Below are 15113 nucleotides of genomic sequence, written 5' to 3'. Positions count from 1 at the left end.
TATTTGCAGCTTAGTATTCTGTCTTGAGGCAGTTTTTTACATAAGTTTTCCGTCAACACTCCCGACCCAGATGGCTCAAGGTGTTTGGTGATGAAGCACCCCCTCAGAGTTACTGGTGGACGAAATTGTGATCAACAATAATGGCTCTTTGGCATGTGCATAAAAAAAATTAACTCAACACTTTCTTTCCACAACTCCGTTCAACTAACCAGCAAGTGTACTGGGTCGTCCAAGTAATAAACCTTACGTGAGTAAGGGTCGATCCCACAGAGATTGTTGGTATGAAGCAAGCTATGGTCACCTTGTAAATCTCAGTCAGGCAGATTAAATGGTTTATGATAAGTTCAAAAATAAATAATAAACAAAAAATAAAATAGGATAGAAATTCTTATGTAAATCAATATTGGGAATTTCAGATAGGCGTATGGAGATGCTGTGCTCCTCTTGAATCTCTACTTTCTTATTACATTCATCCAATCTTTCTTACTCCTTTCCATGGCAAGCTGTATGGAGGGCATCACCGTCGTCAATGGCTACTTTTCATCCTCTCGGGAAAATGGTCCTATGTGCTGTCACTGCATGGCTAATCGTCTGGAGGCATCACCCTTGAAAATGGCTACATCCCATCCTCTCAGTGAAAATGATCCAAATGCTCTGTCACAGCACGGCTAATCATCTGTCAGTTTTCAATCAGGTTGGAATAGAATCCATTGATTCTTTTGCGTCTGTCACTAACGTCTAGCCTTCAGGAGTTTGAAGCTCGTCATAGTCATTCAATTCCGAAATCCTACTCGGAATACCACAGACAAGGTTAGAATTTCCGGATTCCCATGAATGCCGCCATCTATCTAGCTTATACCACGAAGACTCTGTTGGGGAATCTAAGAGATATGCGCCCGGCCAAAGGTAGAACGGAAGTGGTTGTCAGTCACGTGCGTTTATAGGTGAGAATGATGATGAGTGTCATGGATCATCACATTCATCAAGTTGAAGTGCAACGTATATCTTGGAATAAGAATAAAAGAGAATTGAATAGAAAATAATAATAATTGTATTGAAACTTAAGGTACAGCAGAGCTCCAAACCCTTAATCTATGGTGTGTAGAAACTCCACCGTTGAAAATACATATGTGAAAGGTTCTGGCATGGCCGAATGGCCAGCCACCATAAACGTGATCAATAGCCTCCTAAGATAAAGAATAAAACAAAACTGAGACCAAAGATGTCTAATACAATAGTAACTTATCCTATTTATGCTAGACTAGCTACTAGGGTTTACATGAGTAAGTAATTGATGCATAAATCCACTTCCGGGGCCCACTTGGTATGTGCTTGGGCTGAGCTTGATCTATCCATGAGCTGAGGCTCCTCTTGGAGTTGAACACCAAGTTGTAACGTGTTTTGGGCGTTCAACTCCGGGTCGTGACGTGTTTCTGGCGTTTAACCCAGACAGCAGTATGTACTTGGCGTTGAGAGAGAGAGGGCGAGGTAGGTGGGGATCCTGTGGCGTCCACAGATCCTGAGGTGATCTTGTGGGTTCCACAGATCCTGAGGTGCCAAGGAATTACATCCCTGCACCAATTAGGCATGTAGAATGCTTTTGCACACCATTCTGGCGTTTAAACGCCGAGGTGATGCACGTTCTGGGCGTTCAACGCCCATGTGTAGCATGTTTCTGGTGTTGAACGCCCATGTGAAGCATGTTCTGGGCGTTCAACGCCCATGTGAAGCATGTTTCTGGCGTTGAACGCCAGTTCCACGCTTGTTAGTGGCGTTCAGCGCCAGCTTTTCTCAAGGCACATTCCTGGCATTCAAACGCCAGAATGTTGCTTGTTTCTGGCGTTCAGCACCAGCTTCATGCTCTGTTCTGGTGTTGAACGCCAGACAGATTCTCCTTACTGGCGTTGAATACCAGTCTGTCCTCCCTCCAGGGTGTGATTTTTCTTCTGCTATTTTTGATTCTGTTTTTAATTTTTATATTTTTTTCGTGACTCCACATGATCATGTACCTAAGAAAACACAAAATAACAATAAAATAGAATAAAATAAAAATTAGATAAATAAAATTGGGTTGCCTCCCAACAAGCGCTTCTTTAATGTCAATAGCTTGACAGTGGGCTCTCATGGAGCCACAAGGTGATCAGGTCAATGTTGTATAGTCCCAACACCAAACTTAGAGTTTGGATATGGGGTCTTAACACTAAACTTAGAGTTTGGTTGTGGCCTCCCAACACCAAACTTAGAGTTTGACTGTGGGGGCTCTTTTTGACTCTAAACTGAGAGAAGCTCTTCATGCTTACTCTCTTTTGTCACAGAGGGATGGCCATGTGCCCTGAACACAAGGTAGTCCCCATTCAATTGAAGGACTAATTCACCTCTGTTGACATCTATCACAGCTCCTGCTGTGGCTAGGAAAAGATCACATAGAGCTTTTTCAAAGGTCAATGTGCCTATGGTACAAGGTATTAAGAACTTGCCAGGATCTTGTCTCTTTTGAGGTAAAATTTGCTGAATCCAGGTATCTAGTTCATTAATGAGCAAGGGAGGTTCACTTTCCCAAGTCTCATTACCAAACAACTTGGCATTCAGCTTTATGATAGCTCCTAAATATTGAGTAACTTGCTCTCCAGTCACATCTTCATCCTCTTAAGAGGAAGAATAGTCTTCAGAGCTCATGAATGGCAGAAGGAGATTTAATGGAATCTCTATGGTCTCTATATGAGCCTCAGATTCCTTTGGATCCTTAATAGGAAACTCCTTCTTGCTTGAGAGACGTCCCAGGAGTTCTTCCTCACTAGGATTTTCGTCCTCCTCCTCCCTTGTGCATTCGGCCATATTGATTACATCAATGGCCTTGCATTCTCCTTTTGGATTCTCTTCTGTATTGCTTAGGAGAATACTGAAGGAGTTTCAATGACTTTCTTACTCAGCTGACCCACTTGTGCCTCCAGATTCCTGATGGAGGATCTTGTTTCACTCATGAAACTAAAAGTGGCATTTGACAGATCAGAGACTACATTGGATAAATTAGAAGTGTTTTGTTCAGAATTCTCTATCTGTTGCTGAGAAGATGATGGAAAAGGCTTGCTATTGCTCAGCCTATTGCGTCCACCATTGTTAAAGCCTTGTTGAGGCTTTTGTTGATCCTTCCATGAGAAATTCGGATGATTTCTCCATGATGAATTATAAGTGTTTCCATAAGGTTCACCCATATAATTTACCTCTGCTATTGCAGGGTTCTCAGGATCATAAGCTTCTTCAGAAGCTGCCTCTTTAGTACTGTTGGATGCATTTTGCCATCCATTCAGACTTTGATAGATCATGTTAACTTGTTGAGTCAACACTTTGTTCTGAGCCAATATGGCAGTCAGAGCATCAATCTCAAGAACTCCTTTCTTCTGAGGTGTCCCATTATTCATGGAATTCCTCTCAGAAGTGTACATGAACTGGTTATTTGCAACCATGTCAATCCTCTCAGAAGTGTACATGAATTGGTTATTTGCAACCATGTCAATAAGTTCTTGAGCCTCTTCAGGCATTTTCTTTAAGTGAATAGATCCACCTGTAGAATGGTCTAATGACATCTTAGAAAATTCAGATAGATCATAATAGAATATATCTAATATGGTCCATTCTGAAAACATGTCAGATGGACACCTTTTGGTCAACTGCTTGTATCTTTCCCAAGCTTCATAGAGTGATTCACCATCTTTTTGTTTGAAGGTCTGAACATCCACTCTAAGCTTGCTCAGTTTTTGAGGAGGAAAGAATTTATCCAAGAAGGCAGTGACCAGCTTATCCCAGGAGTCCAGCCTATCTTTAGGTTGTGAACCCAACCATATTCTAGCTCTGTCTCTTACAGCAAAAGGAAAAAGCATGAGTCTGTAGACTTCAGGATCAACTCCATTCGTCTTAACAGTCTCACAAATCTGCAAGAACTCAGTTAAAAACTGGTAAGGATCTTCAGATGGAAGTCCATAAAACTTGCAGTTCTGTTGCATTAAAGCAACTAGCTGAGGTTTCAGCTCAAAATTGTTTGCTCCAATGGCAGGAATGGAGATGCTTCTTCCATCAAATTTGGACATGGCACTACAAGATTAATATTGATTTGAGGGAGTATTTTAGTGAAGGTTTTTAAAAACTTCCATAATACATTTTATTTATGGCACTTTAAAAAACCTCCACTCATAATTAATTAAAATTTAAAATTTTGAAAGAAAAAAAAACGTCATTCTCTCTTTTTATTTTTCAAAATGAAAGGTGCAGAGTCAGCTGAGAAAGAATGAAACCCTAAGTTTTTCACGCCATTTTTGCCTCCGTTCTCGCTGCGGTTTCCGCTGCCGGTGCCGGTGCCGGTGCCGTTACCACTACCATGTCCATTGCAATAGAGAGCTTCTGGATCAAGCCACCTCTTCTATCAACGCGTTTTCAGATTTGTTCTCTCTGCCTGTCGTTGCTGTCACTGTTGCCATCGCAGTTTCTGCCGCCGTTGCTGCCACAGGTTCTGTCGTCGATGCCACCGTTATTGTCGTGGTACAACGCATTTGTAGATCTGTTCACTCCCGAGCTTCTTCTTTAACGCCGCTTTCTCTCACTCCAATTTCTCCTTTGAATTGATGCTGGTACTTCTTTTTCTTCTTCTTCTCTATTAATTTGCTAATATTTCTTCTTTCTTAACAATAAATTTCTTCTCTGTCTCGCCGCCTCAGTTCTGTTGCAACTTTCTTACTGTATCCCCTCTTGTTCTGTTTTTTTTTTTATTGTTCTTCATTTGTGTTGATAAGGTGTCTTGGAAACAAGGTAGGGAAGACAAGATAATTGTTCATTGAAGCTGTTTTGTTTCATGCCAATAGATTAATGGTGATGTTGACATGTGTGTTGTCTTTTAAATTATGCAAATTCAGTATTGTTACTAGTTGAGGTTAGATTATTCTTTACAGTCACTTTTAAATTAATGGTGAATTGACAAGGTGTTGAAAAACAAAGATTTATTTAACACATTCAAACGGTATCACTTGGAAACAGGCTAGTTCCTCATGGCTTATTTGTAGAACTTTAAAGGAAGAAGTGAATATTACAGGTTAAATCACTGCAGGGCTCCATCTAGTTTCTTTCAATTTTCAATTGGGGTATTCTGATTTAAAAATTAATAATTGAGTCTTTACACTATTATGTGTTTAATAATGTATTTGAGGTGTTGCATTTTAGGACCACTTGGATTTCAAAATGAGGAATATAATGGGAGCTTGCCTACTTTGGTCTATAGGCCATATTCATGGACAAAGGTGTGGATTATCTGCATTTATTTGCTGAATATATAGTTTTGCATTCATTTTGTTTATTTTATCAAATCCTTTTAGATTTTTCTTTCAGTAATTTTATACATCTTCGTTAATGCCTTTAGACAACGAATAAAAGAGGTATGCATCATAGCCAATTTGAAAACTTTAACTAGTTTCTGCACAGTTGTATTCATCTGTATTTTTCATTATCTCTGTGACTTAGGAGAAATCATCTTTGGGTTGGTCATGAGATTGGTTTCTCTTAGATTCTTATTGAGTTGCATCTTTTTTCAAAGTGAGCAGAGGAAGAGGATGTATCTTTATTTCATAGAAGAATTTACAGTTAGCATAAAGTCATCTGAATAGTCTTAATTGGTATTTCTTGCTACCTGTTGCAATGTTTAGTTATGACATTCTATATGCTTTTACTTTCCCAATAAGTATATAATCTGGCATTCAATTGAAGCCAATTAACTATTGCCTAGTAACGTGGATTTGCATTTGTTAATAGATCTCCGATTCTATCTGCGACTTTTAGCCATATAGAAATTCACACATAACGTACCTCCTTATATTCTGCTTGCTCATCTTCCCGCATCGGTTTAGATTTTAATGCAGTTTATTTGGGTTTGTTCATCCTTCTCTGTTTACGGTCAGATGATATTAAACTGTGTGACTATGTACCGTTTTTATGATAAGTCAATTATTACCTTGCTTTTATTTTTATTATTGTTGTTTTCTTGGATGATTGAAAATTTGAGTTGCAGATCATAGTAGTCTTTCATAGTTTGTTCCACCACTTTCCTCAGCACTTTGTTTTCCTTTTTCATGCTCTCCATCTCCACTTGTAACACACTCAACTCATACATAATGAAATTAAATTTTTCAAGCAACAATAATAAAAAGTTATATGTAGATGTATCAGACTTGCGATTCATGAATTTACACTAATTAAATACTATAAAAGAGTAGTAGCATGTAAATGTTAGGTGTCAATTATCCTGGTAAATAACAAGAGCATAGAAATAATTATAATTAACTTTTCTTATCTTCTTAGACACACAAGGACTCATCTAAGTTTTGGCTTTATTTGGCTTCTTAATTAAGTCCCCATTAAATTAATTAATTAATCACTATTTAAAACTATACTATACTACTACTACTGCTGGATTTGATAATTAGAGCTTTAATCTTCTATCTCCTGCACCCCAAGTCAGATATTCATTCTATTTGATAATTCATTACCCTTCTTGTAATTAAGAGACAAATCAAGGTTTTATATATATATATGAAAAGTGAGCCACAATGCATCAGATCTTTTAACATTATTATTAGTAGAAATTAACATAGAGTAACTCTTTATTATCCTTTTGGAGTACGTAATTAAGCTATCTAATAACAAATTTTTTAATTATAGATGTAATCATATACTTTGCCCCATACAGTGATAACAATAATAATAAGAAGAAGAATAATAATGCAGATTTACTCAAGAATAATAATACTTATAGTGACATTAACATTTGACTTCTGAATTTCGTAATAAATTTTGAGTTTCTACCTTATTTCTTATCCTCTTATTTCTATTTTAGTGTCTTCTTCTATTGTTTAATTTAATTGATCATATTATCCTTCAATTTTTTGACAGATAATAATTATAATTAAAGTGGATACTAATTTTTCTCTCACCAATTTTTATTGTTTTAAATATGTTAGAAGTCCATTCCCAAGGTGTTATCATGCTAAACTACTTAGTTTCATGCACGTTCTACTTAGTTTTATATGCTTCCTACTTCTGTTTCCTGCTTGAATTATTCCAAATTTGAGAGTACTCTACACCAATTGATTTGTTGCAATGATGGTGTGAATCACTTGAATTTAATGTTGAAGACTTGAATTTACAGGGAACAAATTCAGGTTCTACCCCAGAGCAAGCTGCAACAGGGAACAAATTCAGGTTCCTCATTTAGCTTTTTCATTGTCATATGTATAAAATAGGTGTTGATGTTGTACCATTTATCTATTTGGAGACAGAGTTAGATTCTAGTTTAGAACTGGAAGGTTGGTTTGAGACCTTAAACCACCTTAGGTTAGCCAGAAAAGTGAAATAAATGGATGAAAATTATTATTTTGTACAATATGGAAGAAGGGCTTTCATCTGTTTCTTTTGTACAATAAACCATGTTGATGTATCACAAGCAATTCGGAATAATACTGTTATTCTAAATTAATATCATCATAAACAAAAACCTCAACAAAATTTAATTCTCAAATAATGTGTAAACTCAATTTTAAAACATAAACTTTTAGGATTCCGAAGTCTTTTCCTTGTCTTCATGATAAAGTTCTCCAAGCTGCTGTTGATGTTACTATGAGCCAATCTCCAAGCCAAAATGAAAGACATGTCCAAATTTTTTAGGCTTTTTGTGCTTTTGGTTCTTTCATTACAGTTTCCAGGATTTTTAATTCGACTTTCCTTGCCACAGGGAACAACTTCTGTCTTTGCTAATTTTGTCAAGAACTTCACCACGGGAAAAGCAGATCAAAATGCAAATAAACCAGCTCATCCTAATATTTTGGAGAATCTAGAACAAATATTCTCAAATCCTCCCTTCTTAAAGCCTTCATCAGGCATAGTTGATCCACTTGATATTCATATTGATAAACCCATATTGATAAATTTTTCGAGCTTGACTTAGGGCTGTCCTTAATTTCTTCTTCTGCTACCATTTATATTTTATTTATGAAGCTTTTTACTTTCTCTTGCAGATGATATTCATATTGATAAACCCATAGTCCTTTTACCCATACAGAATGCATCATAGTTGGTAGCTTGGAACAAATATTTCACAAGGAGGGATTGCGTGGCATGTACCGTGGGTTGTCTCCCACTGTGCTAGCTTTACTGCCAAACTGGGCTGTGAGTTCTCCCCTCTGGTATATTAGCTGCTTATTTCTCTCCTCTCTTATTTTTTCTCGGTGATCTTAAGAACAAAAATAATATGTTGTATCAATTTGTAAACTTGTAGGTATATTTTACCCCTTCTTCAGTCTGAGGGTTAGTTCACTGCTTATTACTTTTTTGTATTGAACAAGATGAGTGATTCATGGAGCTTATTTGGTCCGACTTGCACTTTTTTGGGTTTCCTATTTTTGAATATGTACAAATTATAATAGTTATCGTATGTACACAAATTGCCATAATCTTTCAGTTGGAGCTAATATGATGGCCGCTTCTGGTGCTGGAGCTGCAACAACAATGTTCACAAATCCACTTTGGGTTGTCAAGACTAGACTCTCAAGTATGTTTCCTCAATTCATGCTTAATTCTCTGCTGATTTCTTTCATTATCCTTGCAACCTAGCACTGATAATTGGTATACTGTATGAGTTAGTTAATGATTTAGTAATATTTGCAGTTTACACTTGATTTGAGGATAAAAAGCTCTTTTGATTAGCCTTGGCCCTTCCTAGCTTTCTCTCTCTCACACACACACGCATGCGCACAAATATTCAAAATAATAAGAAGCTCTTTTTATTTTTTCTTGCTTTCAAAATGGGAGATGGATGGCGTAGATGGTGTAGATTTTATTTCCTTTCTTGTATACCAATCAAACACTGTTTATAATGTAATATTGGAGGCCATTTATATAGTGTTTATATGCATTTGTGTGTATGGTTTTTGCTTATCTGTTTATATGTTATTGTCTTTGATCTAGTATTGCTTAATTTGAAATGGTGCAGATATGAGTTCTAAAGTTCACCAGATGCATTCTCTACTTCAGTTCATTAATATAAAATACCCCCTAAAAGTCTTATAGGATTACGTTCATATTTTTATTTTGAGACTTTTATGTAATTAGATAATATTAAAATATTAAAGTTGTTGTTTTATTTTACTTTTTAAAGAAAAATATAGTTATGTAGAACAATACCATATGGAATTATGTTTGGAACGATTCACATTGAGAATTTTTTTTATATATAGAGTTATGTTTTATATTGAGAAATTGTGTTATAAAATATTTAGTTTTTAAATTTTGATATTAAAAAATAAATTTTAAATTTGAGAATATGTAAATGAGATGAGATGAATGAATGGTTTGAAATTAAAAATAAATAAATAATTACAAGGTTTGTGGAGGTTTGAAAATCTCACAAAATAGTTAATTTTTTTAATTAAAAAATCACTTTGTGGGGGTTTTAAACTGCCACAAAAGTTATTTAAAACTGCCACAAAAGTTCAATATAAAACCCCCACTAAATACACACAAAACCCCCACTGAATAGATTGTGGAGGTTTTTAAAAACCCCCACAAAAGGCCTCGTGGCACCTCAAATTTTGGGGGTTTTAGAAACCCCCACAAATTATTTGGTGGGGGTTATAAACGTCCACAAATAAGAAAAAAAACTGCCACAAATAAACAAAAATCTTGTAGTGTGGGTTTGGTAAAGTCACCAAGCATTCTCCTTGCATTATTGTTATTGGGTTCGGCTGCCATCTCCTTCTCTTGTTCTAATATTTCTGAAAGGTTACCTTTAGATTGTTGTAATTTAGCTTCTCTTAGTTTTCTCTTCAGAGTCCTTTTAGGTTCGGGATCAATTTCAACAAGAGTGCTTTTGTCCTTGTTCCTGCTCATGTGAAAGAGAAGAAAGCAGGAAAAGAAAGAGGAATCCTCTATGTCACAGTATAGAGATTCCTTTATGTTAGTAGAAGAGGGAAAAGTGAAGAATCCAAACACAAGGAATAGACTAGGTTCGGATTTTTAGATGAAGAGAGGTGAAGAGAAGTGTTAGTAAGTAAATAATTAAATAGAATAAGAGTGAAGGGATAGAAAATTCGAAAATAATTAGAAAGAATTTTTGAAAAAGGATGAGATGTTTTCGAAAATTAGAGAGGGAAAAGTAGTTAGGTGGTTTTTGAAAAAGATAAGAAACAAACACAAAGTCAAAGAGTTAGTTGAAAAAGATATTAAAATCAAATTTGAAAAGATAAGAAGATAAGAAGTTAGATAAGATATTTTGAAATCAAATCTTGAAAAAGATAAAATTTTTGAAAAAGATAAGATAAAAGATAAAAAGATTTAATTTAAAAATTTAAAATTACTTACTTCACTAACAAGAAACTACAAGATAAGATTCTAGAACTTAAAGATTCAACCTTTTTTAACAAGAAAATAACAAACTTCAAATTTTTGAATCAATCACATTAATTGTTAGTGAGTTTTTGAAAATTTGATATAAAGATAAGGAAAAGATTTTGAAAATAATTTTAGAAAAGATTTTTAAAATTTTTGAAAAATAGAAAAAAATGAGAAAGATATGATTTTTGAAAAAGATTTTGAAAAGATTTTTAAAATTGAAAATTTGACTTGACTTTTAAAAAACAACTAATTTTGAAAATTTTTGACTAAGTCAACTCAAATTTTCGAAAATTATGAGAAAAATAAGGAAAAGATATTTTTTGATTTTTGAATTTTTTTAATGATGAGAGAGAAAAACAACAAAAATGACTCACAACATGAAAATTATGAATCAAAACTCATGATGCATGCAAGAACATTATGAATATCAAGATGAACACCAAGAACACTTTGAAGATCATGATGAACATCAAGAACATAATTTTGAAAAATTTTTGATGCAAAAGAACATGCAAGACACCAAACTTAGAAATCTTTAATGCATGGACTCTAACAAACGAAAAATGCATATGAAAAACAACAAACAACACAAAACAAGAAAACATCAAGATAAAACAAGAGGACTTGTCAAGAACAACTTGAAGATCATGAATAACACTATGAATGCATAAATTTTCGAAAAATGCAAGAAAAATTTTTAAAATATGCAATTGACACCAAACTTAAAGATTGACTCAAGACTCAAACAATAAACACAAAATATTTTTTATTTTTATGATTTTATTAATTTTTTTGGATTTTTATTAATTTTTTTCGAAATTAAAGTTTGGAAAAACGAAAAAGAAAAAGAAAAATTTTGAAAAAGATTTTTGAAAAATTTTTGAAAAGAAAATTACCTAATCTGAGCAACAAGATGAAGCTTCAGTTGTCCAAACTCGAACAATCCCCGGCAACGGCGCCAAAAACTTGGTGGACGAAATTGTGATCAACAATAATGGCTCTTTGGCATGTGCATAAAAAAATTAACTCAGCACTTTCTTTCCACAACTCCGTTCAACTAACCAGCAAGTGTACTGGGTCGTCCAAGTAATAAACCTTACGTGACTAAGGGTCGATCCCACAGAGATTGTTGGTATGAAGCAAGCTATGGTCACCTTGTAAATCTCAGTCAGGCAGATTAAATGGTTTATGATAAGTTCGAAAATAAATAATAAACAGAAAATAAAATAGGATAGAAATACTTATGTAAATCAATAGTGGGAATTTCAGATAGGCGTATGGAGATGCTGTGCTCCTCTTGAATCTCTACTTTCTTATTGCATTCATCCAATCTTTCTTACTCCTTTCCATGGCAAGCTGTATGTAGGGCATCACTGTCGTCAATGGCTACTTTTCATCCTCTCGGGAAAATGGTCCTATGCGCTGTCACTGCATGGCTAATCGTCTGGAGGCATCACCCTTGACAATGGCTACATCCCATCCTCTCTGTGAAAATGGTCCAAATGCTCTGTCACAGCATGACTAATCATCTGTCGATTCTCAATCAGGTTGGAATAGAATCCATTGATTCTTTTGCGTCTGTCACTAACGCCCAGCCTTCAGGAGTTTGAAGCTCGTCACAGTCATTCAATTCCGAAATCCTACTCGAAATACCACATACAAGGTTAGACTTTCTGGATTCCCATGAATGCCGCCATCTATCTAGCTTATACCACGAAGACTCTGTTGGGGAATCTAAGAGATATGCTCCCGGCCTAAGGTAGAACGGAAGTGGTTGTCAGTCACGTGCGTTCATAGGTGAGAATGATGATGAGTGTCACGGATCATCACATTCATCAAGTTGAAGTGCAACGTATATCTTGGAATAAGAATAAAATAGAATTGAATAGAAAATAATAGTAATTGTATTGAAACTTGAGGTACAGCACAGCTCCACACCCTTAATCCATGGTGTGTAGAAACTCCACCGTTGAAAATACATAAGTGAAAGGTTCAGGCATGGCCGAATGGCCAGCCCCCATAAACATGATCAATAGCCTCCTAAGATAAAGAATAAGACAAAACTGAGACCAAAGATGTCTAATACAATAGTAACTTATCCTATTTATACTAGACTAACTACTAGGGTTTACATGAGTAAGTAATTGATGCATAAATCCACTTCCGGGGCCCACTTACTGTGTGCTTGGGCTGAGCTTGATCTATCCACGAGCTGAGGCTCCTCTTGGAGTTGAATGCCAAGTTGTAACGTGTTTTGGGCGTTCAACTCCGGGTCGTGACGTGTTTCTGGCGTTTAACTGCAGACAGCAGTATGTACTCGGCGTTGAGCGCCACTTTACGTCGTCAATTCCCGAATAAAGTATGGACTATTATATATTTCTGGAAAGCTCTGGGTGTCTACTTTCCAACGCCGTTGAGAGCGCGCTATTTGAAGTTCTGTAGCTCCAGAAAATCCATTTTGAGTGCAGGGAGGTCAGATTCCAACAGCATCAGCAGTCCTTTTGTCAGCCTTTTTCAGAGTTTTGCTCAAGTCCCTCAATTTCAGCCAGAAATTACCTGAAATCACAAAAAAACACACAAACTCATAGTAAAGTCCAGAAATGTGAATTTATCATAAAAACTAATGAAAACATCCCTAAAAGTAGCTTGAACTTACTAAAAACTACCTAAAAACAATGCCAAAAAGCGTATAAATTATCCGCTCATCAGTTACTAACTCAAGCCTCTCCTCTACATATACACACCATAGGCACTTGGCTCACAATTCATCCTAGAGACATTGATGCCCAGCACCTCTTTGGGTCACTAAATGCCTTGTAACTAGGGTGCTCTTGATAGTGGACTTTTGGTTGATAATCCCGAGTTAGTTAACCCAAGTTACCAAGTGTTAAAACACTCCTTAGAACTTAATCATCCAAGCAGATCCTAGTACAAAAACACCATAGGCATGTGTCTTAAGGTTTAAGCTATTGGTGCCTAGCTTATTCTTGGTTTCGTTTCTTTTTGGTTGCCAACATTGGTGCTGGCCGTTGGTGGCCCAACTTTGCCACCAACGTTGGCTTTTCTTCCCTTCTTTCTTGTTCTTTCTTTCTTCCAAGGGTATTTATTCACTAAGGTTTCACAAAAAGCAACTAAGTTCATGCTTAAGGAACATTACGCCATTTATCTTTATTAGTGAACTTGCTAAATAATCAAACATGTACCACCACTTAACCTTATTCTATTTTCTTCCGAATTGGACTATTACACTTTGTATTTCAAAACATTTTCTTTTATTCAATCAAAAGGGAACAAAGAATATATTAAAGCAAAATGAAAATGAAGCAAGCACTTAGACTAGCATACTTAAATGAAAATCAATCGAAGAAAGCAAACAAACAGAATTCAAATGACTTAAACTTAAAGTAAACTAATCAGCAGGGGTACATTTAGACTTCCACTTAAAGCACTTAAGAGTAGAAATAGTTAGGTAAAAATACAACCTCTTTGTATTCTCCTTGGTGATGAGGCATAGTCCTTCCAAGAAATTGAATGACTTTCTGCAATGATGGTGAAAGTTTCTTGTCCCCCAAGCACTTGAAAGTTGGTTAGTGTTCCGAGGGTTACCTGAAACTGAAGGTCGATCTCAGATGATATCTGCTGTTGTGGCCGTAGCTGTCGTGTCTGACTTATTGGACATGGTGCTGCTGCTGATCCTTGATTACCCGAAGGTGGTGGTACCTGCAAGAGACTCTGATGCTTAAGTTAGCACGTGCTTTAGGCAGGATTTTGTGTAGAATCAGAGTATAAGTTATACTTGGGTGCTCCAGCGTATTTATATTAGTGTGGAGTGATTTTCCTTGAAGATAAGTTAGTTATCTTATCTCATCTGTGAGTGAAGTCGTCTTATCTCTTTAGGGGAACCGCCTTATCTTTTCTAGGCTCTTGCCGCTGGTGCGCGAAATTGTGAACAATACTTTTCACAACTCTCATAATCCCCGGTCATGAACCCCAAAAACTTGGTAGCTCAATACCATGGCATTACACAACTTCGCACAACTAACCAGCAAGTGCACTGGGTCGTCCAAGTAATAAACCTTACGCGAGTAAGGGTCGATCCCACGGAGATTGTTAGTATGAAGCAAGCTATGGTCATCTTGTAAATCTTAGTCAGGCAAACTCAAATGGATATGGTGATGAACGAAAATAAACAATAAGATAAAGATAGAGGTACTTATGTAATTCATTGGTAGGAACTTCAGATAAGCGCATGAAGATGCCTTCCCTTCCGTCTCTCTGCTTTCCTACTGTCTTCATCCAATCCTTCTTATTCCTTTCCATGGCAAGCTCATGTAGGGTTTCACCATTGTCAATGGCTACCTCCTATCCTCTCAGTGAAAACGTCGCCTATGCTCTGTCACAGCATGGGTAATCATCTGTCGGTTCTCGGTCAGGCCGGAATAAAATCCATTGAGTCTTTTGCGTCTGTCACTAACGCCCCGCCTGCTAGGAGTTTGAAGCACGTCACAGTCATTCAATCATTGAATCCTACTCAGAATACCACAGACAAGGTTAGACCTTCCGGATTCTCTTGAATGCCGCCATCAGTTCTAGCCTATACCACGAAGACTCTGATCTCACGGAATAGTTGGCTCGGTTGTCAGGCGAGCACTCAGTTGTCAGGCGATCAACCATGCATCGTGCAATCA

The 15113-nt window shown here is 36.4% G+C and overlaps 2 long non-coding RNA genes across 2 annotated transcripts; both read left to right on the top strand.

The window, feature by feature from the left end:
* The first annotated feature begins 4186 nt into the window (after window positions 1–4186).
* On the top strand, window positions 4187–7953 carry LOC110276349 (uncharacterized). Its single transcript, XR_008003868.1, has 5 exons — window positions 4187–5080; window positions 5209–5285; window positions 7187–7239; window positions 7593–7686; window positions 7769–7953. It is a non-coding gene; the product is annotated as an uncharacterized LOC110276349 (long non-coding RNA).
* A 370-nt stretch (window positions 7954–8323) lies between these two features.
* On the top strand, window positions 8324–9147 carry LOC127742534 (uncharacterized). The gene is made up of 3 exons (XR_008003869.1): window positions 8324–8340; window positions 8495–8584; window positions 9026–9147. It is a non-coding gene; the product is annotated as an uncharacterized LOC127742534 (long non-coding RNA).
* Window positions 9148–15113: the final 5966 nt, after the last annotated feature.

This window comes from Arachis duranensis, chromosome 10 (assembly GCF_000817695.3).
Source record: "Arachis duranensis cultivar V14167 chromosome 10, aradu.V14167.gnm2.J7QH, whole genome shotgun sequence".
In the NCBI taxonomy this organism is placed as follows: domain Eukaryota; kingdom Viridiplantae; phylum Streptophyta; class Magnoliopsida; order Fabales; family Fabaceae; genus Arachis; species Arachis duranensis.
This window is presented reverse-complemented; position numbering and strand designations above follow the sequence as displayed.